This window comes from Camelus bactrianus, chromosome 10 (genome assembly GCF_048773025.1).
Source record: "Camelus bactrianus isolate YW-2024 breed Bactrian camel chromosome 10, ASM4877302v1, whole genome shotgun sequence".
Classification (NCBI taxonomy): domain Eukaryota; kingdom Metazoa; phylum Chordata; class Mammalia; order Artiodactyla; family Camelidae; genus Camelus; species Camelus bactrianus.
In genome coordinates this window covers 347,042-373,037 of record NC_133548.1, presented here as the reverse complement: position 1 = coordinate 373,037, position 25,996 = coordinate 347,042, and the positions used below count along the sequence as shown (strand labels likewise).

The 25,996-nt window shown below is 54.3% G+C and overlaps 1 long non-coding RNA gene across 17 annotated transcripts; it reads right to left on the bottom strand.

Moving 5' to 3' along the window:
- Window positions 1-426: 426 nt before the first annotated feature.
- Window positions 427-25,942, bottom strand: LOC105069972 (uncharacterized). 17 transcript variants are annotated; one of them, XR_012509446.1, is made up of 9 exons: window positions 12,586-25,900; window positions 10,688-11,099; window positions 8,531-10,582; window positions 7,402-7,526; window positions 6,613-6,685; window positions 4,400-6,359; window positions 3,364-3,418; window positions 2,689-3,158; window positions 1,507-2,573 (listed from the first exon to the last, which is right to left on the bottom strand). It is a non-coding gene; the product is annotated as an uncharacterized LOC105069972 (long non-coding RNA). The 17 variants fall into 17 exon arrangements; XR_012509436.1 differs by adding an exon at window positions 427-536 and having other exon boundaries at window positions 1,552-2,573; window positions 2,689-6,359; XR_012509442.1 differs by having other exon boundaries at window positions 2,689-6,359; window positions 12,586-24,814; window positions 25,808-25,942.
- Window positions 25,943-25,996: the final 54 nt, after the last annotated feature.

The following is a 25,996-nucleotide window of genomic DNA, read 5'->3' as shown; positions in this document are numbered from 1 at the left end:
ATGTTCGGCCCTGGCAGGCCCCCTCCCCACAGTGGCCACAGCACAGGGATGGGGGTCCCAGCACTGAGGGGCAAGGTGTGCTGCCCACGGGGTGGGATAGGGTGCATGGCCTCTGGGCTTGGGGAGCAGGCTAGGGGTGCAGGAGGGGTACTCAGCCACCTGGGCTTGGAGGGTGGATGGGTTCGGGGACAGACAGAAGGCAGAAGGACCAGCAGGGGTGTGAGAGGTATCTGGACGAGGACCGGACTCAGGGCCACGCCTGCAAGACCCCGAGGGCAGCGTGGGGAGCCGTGCCCTTCGCTGATGGTGACATGGATGGGGCAGGGTCCCTGCCAGCCCCACTGCTGGCTGAACTCTGCAGGGAGACTGTCCTGGCCCTGAGTCACATCCAGCGGTCCACAGCAGTCACCTACCATGCATGGAGTGTGCTTCTGGTCCGTCATCAGCTGGGCCAATGCCCAGAAGGCATCCTCCTCACTCAAGAACATGAACAGGACGGCCACGACCTGGTTCCTGCCCTGGCAGTAGCCCACCTCCTGCAAAAGCCAGACCTGCATGGAGGGACCCCCGAGGCCTCCTCACCCCCACCCCACTCACGCCTCAGCTCCTGGACAGGTTCCGGCTCAGCTGCACTCACGCAGCCCAGGAGACACACCAGGAGAGCCCCAGCCCAGCCCATCCCAGGCACCAGCACCACGGGGCTCTGGGCACCATCCTTGGGTCCCCTTTCTCAGATGAGGCTTGGAGGGCAGTGAGTGGGATCTGGGCTAGAGGTCCTGCTGTCCGGGCAGGTGGAGGCCTGACCAGCACACACGTGGGTGCCTGGGAGGGCACGTGGCCAGGGAGCTGGCCCAGGAGCCTGCTGTGGGCGTCCCGTGGGCCATCTCAGCTGGTGTCCCTTGAGGGGATGTTCTGGAAAGAGTGGGTGGGGCAGGAGCAGCCATTGGGAGCTGCCTCTCGGTGGGTCACATGGGACTGTGGGTCACTGGGAACCTGCACCCCCGCTAAGGTTCTGAGTGGTGATGCGGCTTCTGCAGGAGCAGAGTCAAGTTTCCTGACTGCAGCAGTGCTCATTCGGCCAGGCGTGCGCTCGCCCTGAGACACTGGCACCGAGGCAGCCACCTGGCAGCTCCGCCAAGCTTGGGCTCGTGAAGCCCGGGAGGAGGTGCCGATTTTGTGCAGAGCGCAGTCTGCACCCCTGCCTTTCCCTCCCAGTTTGAGATCAGCGAGCCCCCCTGCCCCGTCTCTGTGACCGTGTGTGCCTGTGACCTGACGGGGATGCTCACGGTGTTGTACACGGAGTAGGCCGCCAGCACATGGGACAGAGGGGACCAGAGGACAGTTTCCAGAGGATGCTGTTCATGGTATTTTGTCTACACACCCTGATGACACAACAGGCATGATTCGGAAATAAGCCAAAAGAGCCGGGGAATCTTCCAGGTGCCTCAGTGTTAACATTTTTCTGGAGTAAAGTCTACATTCACCGAAATGCAAATGTGCCAGGTGTCCAGTTTGATGAGGTTTTATTTTCTCCTTTTTTAGTTTGCCTACCTAACAGTTCAGTCTTGGGACGTACAGCTCCGTGGTTTCCATCTCGTGTGGAGCGGGCACAGCCTTGGTCCAGCTGGGCCCCGCTCCAACAGCCCTGGGGCCCGCTGACTCTCACCCTCCCCGCGGCCGTGCCTCTTCCAGGGCGTCATGTGAGCGGAGTCCTACGCGGGTCTGGATTCTTCACTCAGCAGAATGTGGCTACAATTCATCCAAGCTGTTGAGTGAACCAGTAGCATCACTGACCTGTAGTCCATGTTAGGGAATTCCACAGTCTGTCCATTCTCCAGTTGGACACCATCTTGGTGGCTTCTGGTTTTTAGTGATCATGCATGAAGCAGTGAATACTGCATCCTGGTTTTACGTGGCTACACATTTTCAGTTATCTGGGAAGATACTCATGGTAACTCATGATTAATGTATCTCATGGTAACAGATGGTTAGTCTTCTAAGAAACCACCTGTCTTCCAAAGCAGCTGCACCATTTGCATCCCAAACAGTGATGGATGGGAGTTCCTGTTGCTCCACATCCTCTCCGCATTTGGTGCTGCCACTGCTCCGGGTCTCAGCCTTTCTAGCAGCTGTGAGGTGGCACCGTGTTGTTTCCAGAATAAGCATTTTTCCTGTGTTTGTCTGCTGTGTACACACACACACCGTGTATCTGCATTATGTGTGTGTGTGTGTGTGTGTCTTCTTTGTTGAATTGTCTGTTCATATCTTGTGACCATTTTTAATGGGCTCATGTGTTTTATTATTGGGTTTTAGAGTTTTTGTTTCTATTCTGCATAAGAGCTTTATTAGGTACATGATTGGCCAAGATTTTCTCGCAGTCTGTAGCTCTTTTTCATTCTCTTAACAGGGCCTTTTGCAGAGTGAAAGGTTTAAAGTGACATACAGTTCTGGTTGTCAGTTTTTTCTTTCCTGAGTGTCTCCTCTCTCACTCGACTGGCCTCTTCCCCAGTGTCCACGGCCTTCCCCAGTTATGGTGTTGTGATTCTCCGAAGCCATTAAACGAGTCCCCCATCCTGCAAAACAGCCAGCAGTTTAAAATGGAGTTACCTGTTGGAACAGAGCCCCACCCTCTTGTCTACATACCCGATGGGCTGCCTTCTAGGATAACAGGTCGAACACAACGCCCACCTGGCCCATCACAGGAGACCTCCCAGACTCTCTGGCCAGGTTTGCAGGTGCCGGGGGCGGCGGGGCCCCTCACACTCGTCCTCACACCCTGGGCTCCTGTCTCTGCGAGGCCAGCAGCATGGTGGCCCTAGGGTGGTGGACGTTTCGGGTGGTGGCTCCGGGCCCCGAGGGCAGGTGGCGCTGAGTCGCCTGGGCCTGGCCTCGGAGCTCCAGTGACACAGCCGCACTCCTTGGGCCAAGGTTGTGACGGGGGCACCCAGCTTCGGGGGTGTGCAGGGGCCTCTCAGTGAGGCGTCTCCCGGTGAGAGGACGGTGCGGGCCGAGGGGCGGCCACCTCAGGACGCATGGCCCGCGCCTGCCTTGCTGCTCTCGGCGCCGGCCGGCTCCGGGCCCTCTCCTCTCCGAGGCACGGGGCTTTGGAGAGCATCTCCTGGAGCCGACGGAGGCCTGGCTGCTGCCTGGGCTTTTTGCTGCAAAATGGGACCTGGTGGTGTTAGCCAGGCTGCCAGCTCTCCCAGCGTGGCCCTGCTGTGAGTGAACTCAAGGAGCCAGGAAAGGCCCCGCACAGCTCAAGGACGCCTCTTGACAGCTCTGCAGTCAGGGGTGCAGACAGCGCCGCCCACAACCGCCTCCTGCCTCCCAACTCCTGCCTGGGCAGTGAGGATGGGCGCTCACCCTCGCCTTGTGGGTGCTGGGGCCTCGGATGCTGAGGCTGGGCAGCTGCTCCTCCCTGGAAGGCAGGAGACGCAGAGCCGCGAGGACCTGCACCAGGCCAGCTGCCCCAAAGGCCCGGGCCCACCCCCATCAACCCCAAGGTCTCATCCCCAGAGACTCCACGGGAACGGCTGACCCCAGGAAGGTGTTGGTGGCCGGGCAGAGGGCTGACACAGCCCGGCTGGAGGTGGCATCCTCTGAGGGAGCTGAGACGCCTGGAGCTGGCTCGGGAGGGGCTGCGGTCCCACAGCAGCCCCCTCAAGAGGTGCCCCTCCTGCTGATGCAGGTCACCCCACTTTGCCCCTCCCCTCCCCCTCCTCTGCCTGAGAGCCCAGGTGTCTCAGGTGAGTTGCTCCCCGAGGCCTTGCCCTGTTCCGGGCTGCCCTCCCCCAGCAGTTCAGCCCCGCTGCAGGCCAGCTCCGACTAGGTACACACAAGGGTCATCTGGTCCCTGCTGTCCCCCACCGGGCCTGGCCTCCTCCCCCAAATCTCCTCCCCGCACCAGACCCTGGGGCAGGTCATCTTCGGCTGTAAACTCCACCTGCCTCCCTCACCCTCCCTGAGCTTCTGAGGCCGGGTCCTACCTGCCCAGCACCCCTGGCAGTCCCTCCAGCGCCTGAGGCGCACCTGTCACTGCCCCTCGTGCCTGTCCCCCAAGGGTGCACGCCTGGGCCCCTGGAGCCCTCGGAGACCTGTGTCCAGATGCCATCACCCTGTGGCCACCTGCTGTAGAGCCACTGCTGACCAGATGCCCTGGCCCCTCCCCCAGGCAGGCGTGGAGACCATATGGCTGAGGCCCAGGCCTGCACCAGCGCCCAGCTCTGCCCCTGCCACGTCCCCCAGTTCCCTCAGCTCAAGCCTGGTGCAGACTCTGACCCGCGGTGGCCACCAGGGCCCAAGGCCCTGAGCTGGGGAGATGGGTCCTGCCTCCAGAGACTTGTTTCTGCCAATGGAAATCGTCCCCAAGATGAGCTGGAGGGCTGTCCAGATGACTCACCACAACAAACTTGGATGGTCGGTGACTCTGTGGAGCCAGAGGTCAGCATCTTCCCATGGGTCCACTGGGGGGCCTCGTGGTGAGGGCAAGCCTGGAGCCCCAGGTGTGGAGGAGGAGGGGCAGGGTGGCTCCTCCCTCCCTGCAGCCCAGGAAGCCCAGCACCTTCTGAAAGTCACCCAGCACCAAACCGGCCTCCCTCACCTGCTCCTGCTGCCTGGAAGCCCCACCTGGGCTGCTGCTTCCCACCGGGGACGTACCTACTTCTCCTGGGTCTGACCCCGGAAGGGCCTCACCTGTGCGTATCTGGCTGTTATTTCTGCCCATTCTGACACCAGGATGGTCTCCAGCTTCTCCATGTCCGATGCTGCAAAACAACAAAATCCAAAGACGCCACTGCGTTGAAGAGTGCCAGAGAGCCAACAGCGTGGAGTTGGTGCCGTGGAGGCAGCTCGGCGGTCTGTCTGGTCGGAGAGGAAGATGTTGCTGGGGTGGCCGACATCCAGGGCAGGTGGGTCGAGGCTCACGCTCCCCTCCGCTCACAGACCACTCCCTGCAGCCTTGAAGCTCTGCCCCGGGGGGTGGGGGAGGCTGTGAGGAGCCAGGAGCGAGGAGTGGGCTGGAAGCCCAGGCCAACTGCTGAGCTGGAGCACTGAGACAAGGAGAGGCGGTTGCCGGTCGGTCCAGGGATGCAGCAGGGTGAGTGGGGGTCCCATCCGGCCCAGGCATCAAAAGCATGGGCATCAAAAGGAAAAAGAGAATCAGCTGGTCTTTATCAAAATTAAAAACTTCTGTGCCTCAAATGACACCATCAAGAAAGTGAAAAGACCACCCTCACTGTGCATAAAAACGTTTGCAGACCACCTACCTGATAAGGGGTCTAGTACACAGTGTGTGTAACAACTCAGCACTCAGCCATCAGAAGACAGCCCTTGGAGAAAACGAACAAAGGGCTCGGACAGACATCTCTCCTAAGTCCACCCGACTGCAGAGAACAAGGCACACAGGCACAGACGCTCGACGTCAGTGGCCGTCAGGAGAACCACAGGGAGACAGGGCGTCTCGCCCACTGGAGTGGCTACTAACCACGGGGAGACACTGGGGCCTCCTGTGTTGCCGGCAGGATTGTAACGTGGTGCAGCTGCCGTGGAGGACAGTTTGGTAGTTTCTCCAAAAGGTAAAGGTGGAGTCACCTTATGACCCAACAAGTCCATGTTAGGTGTGTCCCCAAAGAGGTGAAGACAGGCACTCAGACACCTGTACAGACACGTGCACAGGGAAACACACAGCGAAAAGCTGGCAACAATCCAGGGTCCCTGGACGGACGGATGGAAGAACAAAATGTGGTCTGTCCCTGCAGGGGCACAGTCACCCATAGAGTGGGGACCGGACATGCAGGGACATCAGGCTGACGGAAGGAAACTGGACGCACGGACCACGGACAAGTCCCTCGACGTGAAATGTGCAGAGACAGGAAGTGGGTCAGTGGGCGCCAGGGGCCGGGGGTGCTGGCTGGGGGCCTCTCTGCCAGTGGATAGAGGCTCTTCCTTGGGGCAGTGAACTGTGGAAACGGCGGTGACAGTTGCAGAGCTCCATCAACACTCTGAAAACCACTGAAAAGTAAACCTTAACAGCTACATTTGATGATGTGCGGATCTAAGAAAAGCAGCTCTCTTAGCCAGAGTCCCCACCGGCTCAGCCCCAGGAGACCCTGGAGGTGCCAGCTGAGAAACTGCGTGGATTAGAACGACCCCAGGGGCTCCCAGGATGGACACACCTTGGCTCCTGCCCACTGAGCTCTTCCTGGGCCTATGGGCCCCCAGGGACACCCAACGTGGGGGTTCAGGGTTCCGGAACGGGGGTCCCCAGGCCACGGTGCTCGTGTCTGCTCCATTCGACCTCACTCTTAACTGGCGGTGGCTGTGAAATCAGCTCAGGGACTGGCTGAGCAAGAGGGGCTGGTCTGGGGAAAGGATGACAAGTTTGAACTCAGGCAGTGTCTGTGCTGAGAGACCATCTCCCGCCCACAGCTCTGACCGCGGCGGAGGGCAAAGGCCTCATTGTGCCCATTCAGGGACCAGCCACGTGAGTCCCCAGAGGACACACAGAAGGCGCGGTCGTTCAGGGCCACGCCTGGGGAATGGGGGCGGGTGACACATCTAGAGAACTGGGGGCCGGCGCTGCACTAGGGGAGGCGACAGGGAAAATGCCCTCACCTGGCCAGGTGTCCCTGAATGTCGGGCAGGTCGGACGGGACACGTCTGGAATCCAGCTCACACAGCACAGGGCCTGGAGGTGAACAGTGGCTCTGGAGGGCTCCCTAGGCCCTGCCCTCGTCCTCCCCGCCCTCCTACGTCCTCCTCTCCCTCCTCCACCCCATCTCTCCCTCAGCTCCATCCTCCCCTCTGACTGACTAGTCTACCACTTGTCCAGCCTTCATCCCTCCTCCGGCCTCTCCACCGTCCTCCTCCAGCCCCCTGGCCCCCGAGTCCCTGTCCTCCTTCCCTGCATTGGAACCGCCATGATCTTCCCCTGCCTCCCCTCCTCCTCCATCTGCTCCTCCCCTGCAGCTCCGTCCACCTCGCCTCCCCCTTTTTCCCCTCCATCCATCTCCTCCAGTCTCTCCTCCTCCCCATCACCTTGCCTCCTCCCTCCCCACTCCCATGTCTGTCCTCCTGTGTCCAGGTCCCCTCCCCCGGCCTCCATCTATCTCCTCCTCCTGCTCCTCCACGTCTCACTCATCCTCCACCCCTTCCTGCATCCTCTGCTCCCTCCTCCTCTTCTGCATAATATACTGATGCTCTTTCTGGGACTCCTCACAGGGGACATGGCACCTCCATCACAGGCCTCACCCACAGAGCTAGGAGGCGGCTGCGAGAGCCTGGCTCAGGGACAGTGTTAGGGATCAGCCTCGTTGAGGCGAGAGCCCAGGGAGGTCCAAGTCAGCCCTGAATGGTGTCTGTCCATCAGGGTTTCATAAGGAAGGAGGGGCAGGTCACGGTCACCTTTAGGACTTCTCGCTCCTGGACCAGCAGCGCCATCCAGGATGGGAGCAGGGGTCGCGTCCGATGGGTGGAACCAGGGCAGGTGAACGTCATAGCAGGTCAGAGACCACGAGGGCGTGAAATGCCTACAGACACGAAGCAGAGTGGGTACCGGGCAGCGGGCAGAAGTGGAGGGTCATTGCCACTCCCACCCAGGATGGATCCAGGACAAGGTCTCCACTAATAACCCCGAGGTCAAGGGCCCAGTTGGAGGGTCCTGTCACCACACAGGGGATGCTGAGGAAGGACACGGAAGCCCGGCCTGCACCTGTCCCTGTAGGACCAGCCAGTCCCCCGACCTGGACCGGCCTTCTTTCGCTCCTCACCCCCGAGCGTAGTGGTGCTGGCAGGACACTGACATCAGGCCTAAGCCTTCGAGGTTTGACTTAATGAGTACAGCCATTTCCCACACTGGCCTCATCCAGATCTCCGAGGTTCCCTGGGTCCATGGACAGTACCAGGGGCCCACTTGAGTGCAACCCATATGGGGACCACACCCTGTCCCTACACAGGATGTCTGGGCTGGCCTGGACTGTCCCCCCCCCCCCACCTCCTCCATCTGCCTCTTCCATCTGCCACCTCCATCTCCAGGTCCTCCTCCTGGTCCTGCCCTTCTCCTCCTCCTCCATCTCCTGCATCCATCTTTCCTCCCATATCAATCTCTTCTCTTCCTCCATCTTCCACGTAAGCCTTCCCCTCTTCCTGCAGCGCCCTCTCCCTCCTCCTACAACAGCCAAGATGTCTAAGCAGGTGGGTTGTAGAAGGGCAGGCGAGGGTCAAAGTAGGTCAGATACCATGAGTCACGAAGCAGAGTGGGTGCCAGGCCGCGAGTGGAACTGTGGGGTCCCTGCCATTCTAAGGCACTATGAGGCTCCAGTCAGCGATTGGTCAGTTCTGAGCCCTTTGGCTGGAAGGTCTAGCACCGCAGGGGGAGGGCCTGTCACCACGAGTGTCCACAGGAGGCCGGTCCCTCTCCCAGCAGCCCTCAGCCCATCGTCATGGCTTCAGGACTCCCACCCTCACAGGTGCTTTGTGTTCCACAGGTGTGCACGGGTCCTCCCCACGGTTTCACTGGGCGTTACTCACTCACCAGTAGCTGAGAAACCTTCCTCTCCCACCTCGGACGTGTGTCCTGTTGAATGGCCGTGTCACCTGGCTTTTAAGGACTCATCATGGCTTATGTCCAAATTCTTTTGGATGGGCACTCATGTTTTTCTGCTTTGGCAAATTTGGAAGATCCCATGGAGGGATGTTAACGCACTTTGTTCCCAAATGCAAGCATGCTGTTGGTCACCTGTGTGCAACCGAGCTCTTACTGAGCGTGTCTAAGGCGGCCACGGACCCCCAGCCAGACTCTCTGAGATTTCCTGGCCTTCACGAGCGGCCACGGCCCTGACTGGGGCCGAGGAGGGAGGTGCCTGGTGACATTGCTCTCGGTTACACTCTGCATGTCTGCTGGGAGCCAGGCAAGCAAGGACGCTTCATCGCTGCTTCCTTTCCATTGTGAACTGTCTCTTCACGCCACTTCCCTTTTTTTTGGCCTTGTAAAAACCTGAGCTGTAGAAACTGCTCCCGTTGAAGACAGCCAGCAGAGCAAACAACCTCCCGCCGTTCACGTTTCCCTTGCCGTTGATTAGGGCCCCCCCTCGCAGAGACCTGGCTGCTCTGGGGCTGCATCCGCCCCTTCCTACGCCCTCCAGGATTCTGTCTCCTCACAAAGGTCTGCCTTCCTTCCTGCTGCAATGCCACAGCAGGCGCGTCTTGGGGGCTGGTTGGGGGAGCTCTCTCCCTCAGCACTTTCCCAGGCTCTTCCCAGATGATCTTGCTGACTTTCTGTCCCCATGAACGTTCACATCGGCGGGTCACGGTCCCGAGATGGCTGGCACCACATTTTCCCTGGGCTCCCCTGTGTCGTGATGCGGGGAGAGGCTCATCCCAACAGGGCAATCTCACGTCCAGTTGGGGTACCGGCCTGGGTCCTCACCCCCTCCCGGCATGGACGTGGACGGTGGTACAGGAGTCAGCAGGCTGGGGACAAGATCAGGTTCTTGCCCCTCCCTGGCCCCCTGAGACTCAGGGCCCCCACTGTCCCACTCCAGTTTTCTGTTGAGCACTCCTCGCCGGGAACCTTACTGATTCCCACTGTTTCCTGAAGTTCACGTGGGCACTGTGGCGTCTGGTCTGGTCTCTGGGCCCTGGATAGCTCTTGGACACGTAGCAGAAGTCCCGAAGGACCTTGAGTTTAAGATGCATGCCTGGAAATCATCCTGGTGCGTCTGGGGCAGGGAATACTTGAGCTCAACTCAGGCGCTCAGGCCCTGCCCCTGCCAGTTCTAGGTGACAGTGGCCTCGGCCGCAGACCGCCTCCTCCAGCCAACTCAGGGACTGAGCCTCTCCCCAGGGTCCGGCAGGCAGCGTCCACGAAGACCGCGGTGGCCTGCGGGGTCAAGCCGCAGTGACAGGACAGTGATAGGAGACCAGAGCTGGGCCAGGCTGCACAGAGGGACTGCAGACACTCCAGATGCTCAGGTGCCCTCGGGCCGAGCGGCAGACGAGCAGCCCGCCCACCTCACGGCTCATGGGGGTCCTCACAGTTGCCAGAGCAGCCTCTCCCTGGGACCCTCATTGGCTGGTGGAGGGGCTCCTTCTTGGGCCCCTGGTCGGCATCTGATGCTGACATAGTTCAGACACGGAGATGAAGGCTGGAGAGGGTGGGGGCTTCCCCAGACGCGGGCCCAGAGGACTCCCAGGCCTGGGACCTCCAGGCTCCAGCCCCACCTGGGTTCTGCTGAGAAGCTGCCTCCCTGGACTGACCACAGGTCTTTAAGGCTGAGGGGAGGCATCCCCGTTTCAGCAGGACTGCCTGAGGGGACAAAAGCCCCCAAGGAGAAGGTCCAGGAGCTGCAGAGGGGCAGAGCTAAGAGGGGAGGGGCAGCACGACAGCCAAGCTTCCTGGAGTTTCAGGGCATCATTGAAAAAGGCTCAACAGCAGAGGGTAGAACGGTGGGTCCCCGGGGCGGGGCTTGTAGTCCACCAGGTGCAAACAGTTCAGGTGTGCAGGAAGGTCCGTTCCAGAGGTGCCCGTGGCTAACAGCACGGGGCTGTGCTCACAAGACGGTAGGAGGGGAGCTCTCACGTGTTCCTGCCTCAATAAAAAGAAAAGCCAGGCGAACATGATGCAAAGAAAGACAGCGAAAAGAAACCCAAGCACATCAGTAGCTGTAGTAACTGAAGGGACCAGACTTACCGGCTCCAAATCGTGGTTTTAAGTGCAAGTGAGTGAGCTCTGCCTGCAGCAGCTGTGACAAGGCCGCCTCAGTGTTGGACGGGCAGCGGTGCCGGAGGGGTGCTGGCCAGGGAAGCCGGAGGCAGGCGTGGGGCAGCAGCCCTGGGGACCTGGCCGTCAGGGGCGCGCCGGCCCTGGGAAGCGACAGGACTCAAAGGACCGACACGCAAACCGGCAGAGCCTGAGTGGGGTGCGACGCACCCCCGTCCCGCGCATCGGAACCAGCGAGGGGTACAGAGGTGCACGGTTCACAGACGTCCCCACGAATGTTGATGGGCTGGGTGGCGCTCACACACGGATGCTCTGCCTGCTCGTTATAGGTCGTGCAGGCTTTTCAGGCACATGTGCCGCCGGCAGGAAGACCGACTGTATCCTGGGGAGAAAGCAAATCTCAACGAACACTAGAGAATCAGTATCATGAGGGAATGCTTTCTGATAACAGTCCATTAAGGTCAGAATCAACTATGAAAAAGTCCTCGAAAACTCCAGGGAGTCGAGCCCCTTCCCCCACAGGGGCCGCGTCCAGGATGTGCCCAGACGTGCACCACGGCCTCTCCCTGCAGGCCTCAGCGGCAGGCTTGGTGAGGCTAACGTCCTGGGGGTGCAGGGCCTGCCTGGGGGCAGTGGGAGGGCAGAGGTTGAGAGAGGAGCAGGGAGCCTGAGCCTGCGATCGGTCGGCCCCACTCTGTGACCCCTGGTGCTCCCAGGCCGAAGGGCTGTGCCGGTCCCAGGGCGGCCCCTGCACTCCGCTGGGCCCCTCATTGTTCTGCACGTGGACACAGAGGCCTGCGGCTCAGACCTGCAGCTCAAACCCCTGCTGGGCTCCCAGCTCAGCTTGAGGCCTCTGAAGACCGGAGAGCCGTGGGGCCTTGTGGCCAGGCTGCCCAGGGACCAGGGGAGTAGCTCCTCTTATGTGAACCCCACAGTCCTTCAAGGGGTGGAGTGAGGGGCTCAATGCACACATCTGCTGTCATGCCAGGCTTTGGCAGGGAAGGCCAGCGAGTTGGTTCTCCCAAGGTGTCTCAAAGCCTGGCCAGCCCAACTCAGGAAGTAGATGGACTGGGTGAAGGAAGGCACTGTTGGTTCGGACCCTTCCCTGGGAAGGGGGTAGGGGTAGGTGGCATCCTCGTCCAGCCCCATGTGTAGTCTGAAGGCACTCGAGAGGGCTTCCTGGAGGAGGTGGCCTTGTGGTGCTGGGCAGCAGGGCTGTTGTAACAAGGAGGCACCCTGCTTCATGGGCCTGTGACCTTAACAAAGGGTTATGAAAATGCATGGGTGTGTTTTCTGATATTCAAGAGGAAAACTGCAGAATCAAAACTTTAGAACATGTTGAAAATGCGTGTGTACCCAAAGTCCACAAATGGAACCAGAGTGCTCTCTGGTGCATGGCCAGCACCCAGAACACAGTGACTCCCCATGAGACGCCCTCAGTAAACCCTTGTGATGAAAGAAATGCAGTCATTTGGAAACAAAGACTCTCCTCTAGATGGTTCAGCGATCAAAGAAGAAACCTAACTGGAAATTAGAAACACTCAGAAATGACAACACTGACAAGCACGTGGGACGCGGCCACAGTGTATTTCAGAAGAACCTGGTGTCTGAATGTGTTTCACCAGAGCAGCAAGAGACCCTGACATCAGTGGGTCAGTCATGGACTTGGGAGGCGGGAGGCAGGAGGGCCAGACAGCAGAGGATCAGGAGAACACAGCGGGTGTCGGCCCAGGAGCTGGTCCTCCCCAAAGGCCCCGCGCCCACAAGCCTGTCCACAGGCCGTGGTGCAGGGACAGCTCCTGAGAAGCACAGGATGGAAGCCGTGCTCGCGCTCTCCTGCACGCAGGTCAGCACACAGGTGTCCTCACCTGACTGTGGAGGCCAGGAGCTGAGGCTCGGGAGGTGAGCGGGGGAGTCAGGGGACTTGCGGGTCCAGAACTCCTCGCCGCTTCGCTGCCTGGTGGCGGGTTCTCAGGGTTCATTTCTGCTGAGCTCATTTGGAGCACGGTGTGCACCTGGTCACCAGCAGAAAGCCGGCTGTGGTTGCTGGTCCCCACCACATGCGGACGTTCAGGTATGATGTCCGCTGGGCACCTGGACACTGTGGAATTCGGGGGAGAGTGAGGGGGGTTGGGGAGCCTTCGCAACTTAGGTTATTTATCAACTACAGGACAGGACCCTGAGGACTGCAGGGCTAGGCTGAGAGGAGGGGGTGCAGGTGGGCAGGGTGAGGGCGTTTGGGAGTAGGGGAGGGGCAGGGGTGGGTGAGGAGGGGTCCGCTCCCGGAAGGTCTAGAGTCCAGGGGCTCCCTCCACTGGCTGCTCTGCTCAGAGGTGCCCAGATCTCCGTCCCCTAGTCCCCAGAGATGCTCTGTGTTGGGTCCTCACACCCCGAGGGTCTGCCCGCTCGGTGGCGAGTGCCTGCCCACAGGCGCCGTCCTCCGCAGGACCAGCCCGGGATCCCGGCCTGCTTGGCGCTGATCGTCCGACCGCTTTCCTGAGACAGTGGATCTCGACCCGGGGGTGGGTACTGAGAGACGGGGGCTGCTTTTCATCCCCTAAAACCAGGCGTGAGAGAAGCGAGGATGCATCAGAGGTCACTGTGCACATGCAGTGACCACGCATCCCTTCCGATTTGCTGACACCGAAAAGTCAAAAGTGCCCATTAAAACCAAAAGAACCCCCTCCTTGATCCCTGAATTCCGAGGTGAGCATGGTGCCCTGCGTCACCTAACGGACCCCTGGGGAGCCAGGAATGGGGCTGGGGATGTGCGGAGGCCCGGCGAGGACTCCAGGCAGCCGGCACTTGCTCCCACGTCCAGAAGCTTGGCCAGCAGGGCTCCCACCCCAGGGCTCACTCCAAAGGGAGAGTCTCAGAGGAAGGCTCCCTCCACTGCTGCGTCTCTGTCTGCCTTTCTGTCTCGTCTCCTTCTCTCAAGTCTCTGTTTCCATCCTTCTCTCTGCCTCTTTCCATCTGTCTTGAATCCATGAGCTACTGAACTGAGCCTCGGTCCCTCCCTCTGGCGGGCAAGGCAGCGTCACCTGACCCTGTGGTGCCCCGCAAACTTCATCGTCATCTCTTATCCATGGATCCGTTATCACTGCAGGGAAGAACCAAACCCTTGTGGGGCGTGATGCTCGATGCCACGCCCCACCAGCTTTGGACCCCGTGTGCCCCGGGTCCCTGCTCTCCCCACGGCCAGCACCCCGCCTGACTGGACACATGGGCCTTTCCCTGGGGTCGGAGTTGGGGAGTCTTCTCTCCGCTCTCTTCAGGGCAGCCCTGCCAGTTCCGGCCACTTCCGCAAGGCCAGGAAACACAGATCGATTGGGAAGGAACAAATAAAACTCGGTGCTTGCACAGGTCATGACTGACTGTAGACAATCTCAAGGTGTCAACAAAACCTCCTGTAGGAGGGAGCGGGCTCAGCAAACACACGCGTTGATGGGCTCCTCGGTGCTGCAAGGAACACGCGGAAACCAAACGAAGACACACAACGGTCCACGGCCACGCCCCGGAAAAATGGAATTTACGCATGAGCATACCAGAGCGCGGACACAAGTGCATTAACTTGCCACTGGCTGACAAAGCGTTGTGGCAACGAGCTACCATAAAATCTGAGCAATAAAAGAGGTGCTTGCATTCTAAAGACTGCGTCCTAGACCTCTTTAAAGCAAGTCTTTTTGGCAAACAGGTGCCCAGGTCTCCCATTTGGGGGGGGATCCTGGACACACAAACTCCTGGTCCTTCAGTGCTGGCCACCGGCCGGACTCACTGGCCACATGGCCTTTTTTAACGCAGCGGAACAGAAGGAAAGAGAGTGTCTCATCCCATCAGATGAGTCCTGCGTGCAGAAAGCCCAGGTCCACAGCAGAGCCCCGACACGGAGGCCAGCAGTCCCGAGGCAGCAGTGGGTCCAGCTGAGCTGTGAGCTCAAAAGGAGGCTTCCTCCCACTGACAGCCTCCTCGGGAAAAGCCACGTCTCCAAACGTGGCCCTTCAGGAAAACGAGGGCAGAAGAGCTGCCTGCGACCTGCCCTCCCTCCCGGGATCCAGGAGCAGAGCTGGCCCTCCAGCAGCCTGGCAGTCAGGCCCTGCCCAGGACGGGGCACCCTGCCCGCAGGACCGGTGCCTGGGTTTAAAATGAGCCTTTGCCCAAGTGCTTGCTCGGCTGGCTCTTGAGAAGTGCTCACCAGGCTGCTCTCCAGACCTCTCCTCCAAGGTGCTGGTAGCCATCCCCGTGCCCTGTCCACAGGCTGCCTCTCATGAACCCTTAGCCACAGGGCGCCTTCCTGTAGCTTCCCCGCACCTCCCTGGACACCTCGACATTCCTAGGTGCCCTCACTCCTTTAACACTCATTAACCGCCAACTGTTGTGTGCTCAGTACAGAGCGAGGTGGTGCCCTCACTCCTTTAACACTTATTAACCGCCAACTGTTGTGCGCTCAGTACAGAGCGAGGTGCCTCCATAGTTCCTCAGCGAAATGGTACAGCCTCCCCAGACCCACTTCCAGTGGAAACGGAGAAGGTTTTACTCTAGGAGATCCTGTTTCTCTTAAAGTCCTTCAGGGCCTTTGGGCAGAACAAAGGTCCTTGTGGGAGCTGACCCCACCTGGCAGGCACCAGCGGGCACTGACCCCGCCAGGAGGAGTGGGCTCCCCACCCCCTCCCGCAGGGTCCTCCGAGCCTGGCCTCCACTCTCTGTGCTCTGCTGAACTCTGGACCACCTGACCTGCACCTCCACAGGCCAATCTTTTCTTTTCCATTAATTCCCTTGCAAGTGCCTACCCACACGTGGGAATTTCAGACTCACGTAAATGTGACCTTCCCTGGGGTTTTAAAACTATGCCTCTTCCTTTCCATTTAGTGGCTCTGAAGGGAGCCTTCTCCTACCCCTGCACGCAGCAGCATCAGCCCCCTCCAAGAGAGCCCGTGCAAATGGTGTGTAATCTTCCCGACACGTCTCTGCAGCTGCGTGTGATTCCCCGGAGGCCGCTGTGCTCGGCCTGTGCACACGCAGGTGGTTGCTGGTTCACAGCAGGGCTCCGCACTTCATGGGGGTTAGCACTCACCCTCCGCCTCCCCGGGGCAGTCTCCCCGCCGCTCCCAATGTCGGGAGTGCACGCTGAGTGCTGACTGAGCAGTGCCAGGGTTCAGCCTCCCTGGGGCTGTGGCGGTGCTGGTGGGTGTCCAGCCGCCCTCTCCGTGTGGCTATCCCCTTGGCCCACAGGCGAAGCTGCACCAGCATCACTGCATCCTCACGACGAAGCTCCTTTCTGCGGGGAGGCCCGATTCCCAAGAGAGAAGGTTCTTGGGCAAAGATCCTACACTTCAGTTTTACCAGCTGCCACCAGACTGCTTTCCAAACAGCTGGCCCTCTCGACAGCTCTACTCACATTAGTGTACAAATTTTTCCTTTGATGGAATTTGCTTTTCATGTCAAATCAATAAACTCTTTACCTAACTCCAGGTTAGCAAGGTTTTGGCCTGTGTTTTAATCTCAAAATTTCATACTTTCATATTTTACATTTAGACCTATGGCCCATTGTTTGAGTTCATCTTTATGTAAGTTATGGGTTTAGATCAAGATTCCTTTTTTTTGCTGGTGATTATCCAGTTGTTCCCACACTATTTGTTGAAAAGACACCCTTCCTCTCCCTCTGTGCCTTGTCAGATCAGCAGCCGTGTGCGTGAGGACCGATTTCTGGGCTCTGTCTGTTCCATCGACTGCGTGCCCAGCCTTCAGCAACACTGCGCTGCGTTCGTCACTGCGACTGCGGAGCCAGTGTTCCAAGTGGGTAAGAGGACTCTACACTTTATGCTTCTTTTTCGTAATTGTTGCAGCAATTCTAATCCTTTCACCTTCACACATAAATTTTAGAATCGGCTTGTCTGTATCTACAAAAAGTCTTGCTGGGATTTTGATGGGAATTGCAGTTAATCTATAGATCAATTTAAGGAGAACTGACACCTGTACCATGTTGAGGCTTTCCACCCATGAACATAGTATGTCTCTCCGTTTATTTGTCTTAAAATTTCTTCCTTGTTGGGGGGAAGGTATAGCTCAGTGGTAGAGTGCATGACTAGCATGTGTGTGGTCCTAGGTTCAATTCCCAGTACCGCCATTAAATTTTTTAAAATTAAAATAAATAAATAAACCTCATTACTTCCCCTCCCAAAAGGAATCACTTAAAAAAAGAAATGCAAAAACTTAAAAAAAAAATCTACCTTCAGAATTTCATAGTTTTCAACACAGAGAAATCCACTGCATGTTTTCTGCAGATATGCACCTAGGATTCGGTACTTTGGGAGCTATTCTATGTTTTATGTTTAAAATTCCTGGTTTCCAGTTTCGATCTTTCTGTTGTGATCTTGCATGCAACTCGTGCAGTTGTGCACCAGCTTTCCTCACACAGTCTCTGGAATTTTCTCTACAGATAATCACGTCGTCTGTGAATGAAGACAGTTTTATTTCTTTCTTTCCAGTCTATGTATTTCCATTTCCTTTTCACTGGAGTGGCCAGGACGTCCAGTATGATGTTGACTCAAGATGGTGAGAGTACACTTCTTTGTTTTGTTCCTGATTTCAGGGCTAGAGCCTCCACTTCTGTCATTACCTGTGACGTAAGCTGTAGGCTTCTTTGCATGACCCTTATCTGGCTAAGTTCCCCCCGATCTTACTCTACTGAGAGTTCGTGTCATGAATGGGTGTTCGATTTTGTCAAATACTTTTTCTGCATCAGTTGATATGATGTGTGATCATTTTCCTTAAACAATGAACGTGAGGGGTTGTGATGATAGAGTTCAAGTCATGACCCACTCTGCATTCTCAGGATACACCCCCTTAGTTGTGGTGCATTCTTCTTTTTGTGTATCGCAGAATTCGATTCGACATGTGCAGGACCCCGCAGTTACTCATGAGGGATGTTGTCTGTAGGTTTTTCTTTTTGGTATTCCCAGGTGTGGGAATCAGGACAATGCTTTCCTTAAAAGGTGAGTTGGGACACATTAGCTCCTGTTCTATTTTTCTGGAAGAGACTGAACAGTATTGGTGCCATTTCTTCTTTAGATGTTTGGTAGAATATGCCATTGACACAATCTTGGCCTGGGGATTTCTTTTTCAGTAGGTGTAACTACAAATTCAATTTTCAAAGTGGTTATGGGACTGTGATATTGTGATTTATCATACATACGTATTTTGGACTTCATCCCAAAACTCTTTGAATTTCCTAAGAGCAACGGGAGCATCTTTTTACGACATTGGGTCTTTTGGCCTCAGTTCCTGAAATCCCCTCGGAGCCAGGAAGTGAGACGGGTGTCTTGATATCCATAACAAGCCTCCCACGACCACGCGGAGTCTGTGTTAATGAGGTGACTCTAGGAAATCCCCCAAGGATGGGGGTATGGTGGCCAGGGGAACCACCCATGATTAGAGGGGTGGAGCCTCCATGAAAACCCATAAAGGGGGGCGTTCAGAGAGCTTCCAGGTTGGCGAACCAGAACGGGTCCACGTGCTGGGCTCCAAACTCCGCAGGGACAGAAGCTCCTGTATTTGCAACCCTTCCAAACCTAGCCCTGTGTATCTCTCCTCTGGCTGTTCATCTGTACCCTTTAATATCCTTTGTAATAAACCAGCAATCTAGTAAGTAAACTGGTATCCTGGATTCTGTGAACTGCCCTAGCAAATCAATCGAACCAGAGAAGGGGGTCGTGGGAACCTGCTCCTTGTCGTCTGTTGGTCACAAGCACAGGTGGCAACCTGGCTTGGCACCTGAAGTGGGGGCCGTCCCGTGGGACTGAGCCCTTGACCTGTGGACTCTGGTGCAATCTCCAGGCAGACAGTCAGAATTCAGCTGCATTTGTGGGACACCTGGTCAGGGCCTGTGAGAATGAACTCTTTGGTGGTGTGGAGAGGACACACACCCTAAGGACAGTGCCGGTTATCTAGTTCATCTTGAGTGAGTTTTATCATTTTGTCATTTCTCAAGAATTGGCCCATTTCATCTAAGTTCTCAAAGCTGTGTGTGTAGTTGTTCGTGGGTTATCCTTTTCATCCTTTTCATGTCTTTGAGGCTTATGGTGATATTGGTAAAGTATATCCTGTCTTTTACGCTTTCTGTATTGCTAGAGATTTATCAGTGTAGTACTATTTTCAAAGAACCAGCTTTTGGTTTCCCTGATTTTTCCCTGCTGTTGTCAATTTTGTTGATATCTATTCTTATTTGTACTCTTTCTTTCCTTCTGCTTGCTGTGGGTTTATTTTATTTTATTGTACTTTATTTCCATCTTCATTGTGTTTCCTTAAGTTGGACGCTTGGTTAATTGACTGGAGACCTACTGCCATTTGTAATGTAGGCATTTAGTGCTGCTAATTTCCCTGTAAGCACTGCCTTATCTGCATCCCGTAAATTTTGAAATTTTATTTAGTTCAAAATATATTCTGATTTCCCCGGGACTTCCTCTTTGACCTATGAACATTTAGGAGTGAACGGGTTCACTTCTAAGTGTTTGGAGAATTTCATGGTATCTTCCTGTTAGAGATTTCTAGCTTTGTGTCATTACGTCCTATCACATGATTACAATTCTTTTAAATCTGCTGAAGTTTGAATCATGACCTAAGACAGGCACAGCTTGGTGAATGTGTCATGTGCACTCCAAGAGTGGATGCTGGGTACGTGTGTATGTGTACATGGATAGGTGTGTGCACGTGTGTGGTCAACGGTGTTGTTCTGTTCTGGATCTTTGTTTATGTTCTCTCCCCTTTTCATCAATTACAAGAGAGGAGCATTGACATGTCCAACCCTAATTGTGAGTCTGTCGAGTTCTCCTTTAAATTGTCAGTTTTTGCTTCCTGTATTGTGCGGCTGCAGTGTCAGGTGCACACACATTTAGTATTATTGTGTCTTCTTGATATGTTGGCCCTTTGTGGTTGTGTAACGTCCCTCTTTGCCTCTGGCGATCTTCTTTGCTCTGAAGTTGACTTTGTCTGGTATTAACACAGACTCTGCAGTTTTCTTAGTTACTGTTCACATACTGTATCCCCTTCCATCCTTTTATTTTTAAACTCACACTTAAAATGAGTTGCTTGTAGACAGTATATGGTTGGTTTTTCTTTTAAGTATTCCGACAGTCTCTATATTTCGAGAATTTTACGCGCATAGAGATAAACTGTCACTACTGTAAGGCAACAACACGCAGTTTTCAGAAGCATCTGACACTCCGCCACTGAGTGTGCTCAGCCCCGCTGCACTTAATGTAATTCCTGACATGTTTGCTTTTAAGTCTATCATTTTATTATTTGTTTTCACTTGTGCCTCTGTTTCTTGTTTCTGTGTTTACCCTCTTCTGCTTTCTTTTGGGTTGTGTGAACTGTTTTACGTATCCCATTTTTTTTTAATAGGCCATACATTCTATCACTTACACCCAGTTGTGACACAGAAGTAGTACATGTGCTTTTAGCAACAGACTTAGATCAAGAAAGTCTACGGCCACACCACTCTGAACGCGCCCGATCTTGTCTGCTCTCGGAAGCTAAGCTGGGTCGGGCCTGGTTAGTACTTGGATGGGAGACTTAGATCAAGAAATGTGACACATCAAGAGTAGTTTTACTCTGTGAAAGCTCCCCTAGACAATTCTCCTTCTATCCCCAACACTGGGGGCAATGGTGTGGCTGGAAGTAAAACAGTAAATTTCAACACTGATAAGGAGACAAACATTTGGTAAACAGTTCTATTAGAAAGCATAGATTAAAAGTCAGTAACATTTCAGACAAAACCAAAAAATGATAACTATATTCATCAGTTTATGCAATCCTATGTAATTAACCCTAGGCATCCCATTTTACTCGCATTGTTAATAAGATAACATCTCTGTGAAATATTTCAGTGGCGGCCCTAGGGATTACCATCGTGTATCTCTGCTTCAGGCCACGCATATAATAACCCAATATAGGTGGGCTGAAATCCTAACTGTAAAAAACGTATTTTAAAATATATTTAGAAGACAAATCCAGCAACACAGAAAAAGGACCACACACCAAGATCAAACTGGATTCATTCCAGGATCACAAGGATGGTTCAACAGACGCACATCAATCAAGGTGATACACCACATCGGCAAAAGAATAGACAAATATCACATGATCATGTCAACAGACGCAGGAAAAGCATTTGATAAAATTCAGCATCCATTCATGATACAAACTCTCAGCAGAGTGGGTACAGAGGGAACATACTTCAACATAATAAAAGTCATTTATGACAAACCCACAGCCAACATAATACTGAACAGTGAAAAGCCGAGAAAGCCTTCCTGCTAAATTCTGGAACAAGACAAAGATGCCCACTCTCACTACTTCTATTCAACGTAGTACTGGAAGTTTTAGCCACAGCAGTCGACAAGAAAAAGAAAGAAGAGGTACCCAAATTGGGAGGGAAGAGGTAGTCACTATAAGCGACGACATGATACCATATAAAGAAAATCCTAAATGCTCCACACAAAGAACTACTAGAGCCGACCAACGAAGTCAGCGAGGGAGCAGGAAGGACTAACACACAGAGCCTGCTGCACTCTTTTACACTAATAATGAAATATCAGAAAGAGAAAGTGAAACAAGAATCCTGTTTAAAATCACATCAAGAAAATAAAATACCCAGGAATAAACCTAACCAAGGAGGTGAGAGACTTACACACTGAGACTATAAAACGTGAATAACGGAAAAGAAAGATGATTTGAGGAATTGTAAAGATATCCCACGCTCTTGGATCGGAAGAATGAATATTGTTAAAATGGCAATATTGCCCAAAGCAATCTACAGATGTAATGTGATCCCTATCAAATTACCCAGGACATGTTTCACAGAACCAGAACAAATAATCCTAAAACTTATATGGAACCCTAGAAGACTCAGAATTGCCAAAGCAATACTGAAGAAAAAGAACAAAGCTGGAGGAATAACCCTCCTACACTTCAGACAATACTACAGAGCTACAGTAATCAAAAGAGTGTGGTATTGGCACAAAAACAGACACATGGATCAACGGAACAGAATAGAGAGCCCAGAGACAAACCGACACACCTATGGTCAATTAATCTTTGACAAAGAAGACAAGAATATACAGTAGAGAAAAGAAAGTCTCTTCTGCAAGTGGTGTTGGGAAAACTGGACAGCCGTAAGTAATCAGTGAAGTTAGATCATTCCTTTATACCACACACAAGAATCAACTCAAAATGGCTTAGAGACTTAAACATAAGGCAAGACACCATAAAACTCCTAGAAGAGAACACAGGCAAAACCTTCTCAGAGATAAGTCGTATGAATGTTCTCCTAGGTCAGTCTCCCAAGGCAATAAAAATAAAAGCAAAAGTGAACAAGTGGGACCTAATCAAACTTACAACCTTTTGCACAGCAAAGGAAACCATAAACAAAACAAAAAGACAACCTACCGAGTGGAAGGAAATATCTGCAAAGGATGCAACTGACAAGCGCTTAATTTCCAAAATTTACAAAGAGCTCATATAGTCAATAACAACAAGAAAAAAACAAACAACCAAATCCAAAAATGGGCAGAAGATCTAAACAGACATTTCTCCAAAGAAGAAATCCAGAAAGCCAACAGGCACATGAAAAGATGCTCAATATCACTAATTATTAGAGAAATGCAAATCAAAACTACAGTCATACCAGTCAGAATGGCCATCCTCAAAAGTCTACAAATAAATGCTGGAGAGGGTGTGGAGAAAAGGGAACCCTCCGACACTGTTGGTGGGAATGTAAATCGGTGCAGCCACTATGGAGAATAGTTTGGAGGTTCCTTTATAAAACTGAAAATAGAATTACCATACAATCCAGCAATCCCACTCCTGGGCACGTATCTGGAAAAGATGAGAACTCTGATTTGAAAAGACACATGCACCCCAGTGTTCACAGCAGCAGTATTTACCATAGCCAAGACATAGAAGCAACATAAATGTCCACCAACAGATCAATGGTTAAAGAAGTTGTGGTGTATATGCATGGAATACTACTCAGCCATAAAAATGATAAAATAATGCCATTTGCAGCAACATCGATGGACCTGGAGATTATCATACTAAGTGAAGTAAGCCAGACAGAGAAAGAAAAATACTATATGATATCATTTAAATAAGGAATCTAAAATATAGTAGAAATGAACTTACATTCAAAACAGAAACAGACTCACAGACATAGAAAACAAACTTACGGTTACCAAAGGAGAAGGGGGAGGGAGGGATAAATCAGGAATTTGGGATTAACAGATACACACTACCAAATATAAATCAAATAAACAACCAGCACACTATACAGCAAAGGGAGTTGTATTCAATATCTTGTAATAACCTGTAACGAAAAGTTACTCAGTTACAACTGAAGCACTTCGCTGTACACCTGAAACAAGCACAACATTGTAAATCAACTGCAGTCCAGTAAAAATTTTTTTGAAAAGTAAAGAATTCAGGATAGTGGCTCACTTGGGTGGGGATGGGAAAGCAGAGGAATAAAATTAAGGAGAAATGTTTCAACTATTAAAAAAAAAAGTTTAGAATAAAAATATCTCTATGACCCTGGGTGGAGAAGGATTTCCCGGAGTTTAAGCCTTGGGACGAGGGAGGCGAAAGGGACGACTGTCAGACCCAGGCACCTGCACCCGGCGCTTCTGCAGAGAGAACCAAGGGCTCCCGGAGCCCTGGCCCCCAGAAAGGCAGGGCTGAGGCTGTGGAGGGACACGGCTGTGGAGGGACGCCCGGGGGCCTGCAGGGCTGCATGAGGATGTCCCAGTGGCGGGAGAGCCTGCGGTGGATTGGTGTCTCGCTTTCCCACTGCTAGGTTCCACCTTCGTGGCCCTCTTCATGCAAAATCAGCAAGCAGAAAATGGGTAAAAGAAAAAGGAATCAACTGAATGATGAGAAAAGAGAACAAGCAATACAGCATCCTTCTGCCCCACCTGTGTGTGCCCTTCTGTCCTGGTGGATGGTGACACAGTCCCAGGTGTGGCCGAGTGTCCTGCACAATCTCCGTGGGTGGCAAGGCACCTGGCAGGGGTCTGCAAACAGACCCGAACGCAGAGCAGAAACAGTACAGAGTGTGCACACACCTGCAAACACCTGCGCTCACACACACATGCACATGCATATACTGGCACCAGCACGGGCTGGCACACACCGTACAGTCGGTAACGAGTACTGCAGACGGGATTAAACAGCAGACGTTCACCTTGCTGTCAGGAGGCTGGTGTCCGAGATCCTAGCGCAGCCCAGTAAGTTCCACTCTGAGGTCTCTTCTCTTGGCTGCAGGGGATGCCATCCCACCGCGGGGAAGGGGGGCAAACTCTCTGGCATCTACTCCCACAGGGGCCTTCGTGACCTCACCTCACCCCAATCACCTCCAAGGGGTCCCACCTCCAAACCCCGTCTCACTGGCAGCTGGGCTACCACAAGTGAAGTTTGGGGAGACATGAACACACTGACACACACCTGCACTGAAAAGAGTGAAATGAATGTACAACATTTTAGCAGCTTTCCTAAAAATGCAATTCTTGTGGTGGGTAAGGGAGTCGGTCCAGGAGTCAGGCTACTAGAGTCCTTCTGGTGTCCTGTGATGAATTCTAAACCTTAAAGCCAGATTCCAAGTCAAAAGAACCTAGTTTCTGCAGTGCACTTGGCATAAACATTACTTAGAGCCCATGTGAACTGAGCACGTACCTGCATCACATCATGGGCTCCTCACCGCCTGGGAGCGGGGCTGCAGAGGTCCAGGATTACACATGAGCAAGCTTAGAGGCTTACAGGATCCTCCTCGGTCACCACAGGGCCGGGGCCAGCCAGTTCCAGGCCCGCCCTGTTACCCGAGCTCAGCCACCTCCTCCAAAGACAATCAGAAGACGGGGGAGACCTCAGTGGGCATGTGTGACCTCCGTCACCTTAGGCGTTGCCCCACTAGGACTCCGGGTGGCAGGTCTCAGCCTGGCTCAGCCCTCCCTCCTCCGAGGCAGTGACTGGGGCAGGCCTACAGAAGGCTCTCTTCCACAGTTTGTTGAAACTAATTTTATAATGTTAATGAAGGTCAGCATACTACGTCTAGAGAACAAGAAAGAGAAATTTCTATCAAAATTAATAAGATAAAATTTCAGCACTTAAATAAATAGTTCTCAGAAAAGTCAGGTTTTTCTTGAGTATCACTCTCTCTCTTTTGCTCCAGCAGGAACCGGCCTCCTGGGCCAGGGCTTCCAGTACTGCCCTCTCAAGAGGGGCTGCCAGCTCTCCTGAAGTCTACCTGTCCTCCGTGCTCCTTACTGCTACTTCCAGACCTTCCTTTTCCTCCTCAGTTTTACTCAGCTGGCACTGTTATGTCCTTCAGCCAAGCATCACTTGTTTCATTCAGCCTGTGGACACCTGGCCACGCCCTCACAAGCTTCGGGTCCCCAGGTAACCCTCCCAGGCCTGGCCTTCCCTTCCCGTGCTTCAGACCGTCAGAGATTTCTATCTGTTCTGCTCACTGCTGAATCCTCAGCACCCACAACGCAGCGGGGCACACAGGAGATACTCAATACATATTCGGGAAAGAATGAAGTGGGTGGGACACCGAACTATTAACATTCATCCACGAAGTGGGATGCATGAAACATCACCCGCAGATAACAACGTCGCCTTATGAACAAAGTTGCCATTTTCTTACGAAACTTTGTCTGACTCTGCATCTGAACCTAGGCATGCTGTCCATCTGTACTAGTCGGCGATGGTGGAACCCCGACGCCCACACTTTGCTGGGAGTCAAAGAACCGACCTCCGGCCCGCATGTTAATGTCACGGCCGGGACCGTGCGGGGCGGCATCCTCTCCAGGTCAGGCATGTGAGGTCGGCCCGCGTCAGACTACCAGTCCCAGACCGGCGGCGCGCAAGAGGGAGCCTCAGGGCCACCCTTAAGCTCACGAGCAACGTGGGAGAGCCGGGAACCGCCCCGCCCGCGAGGCCGCGCCCCGCCCGCGAGGCCCTCAGCCCCGGTCTGAAGTCGGCCGCCTCCCTCCCAGTCTACGGGCAGGGACAGGCTGTCGTCGTGTCTACGTCGGTCACCTGCGGTCCGTCAGCGGGTGGCCCAAATAAACGACTGCCTGGCCGTGGTCAGTCCTCACCGGCGCCGGCCTTGGCCGGGCCGCGAGTGGACGTGCGCCCGGCGTTACCGAGGCCACACAGCCCGGGGAGACGCGCGCTCTCCGGGGGCGGGGCGGTGAGGCGGGGCCGCGAGGGCCGAGGCCGCGGCAC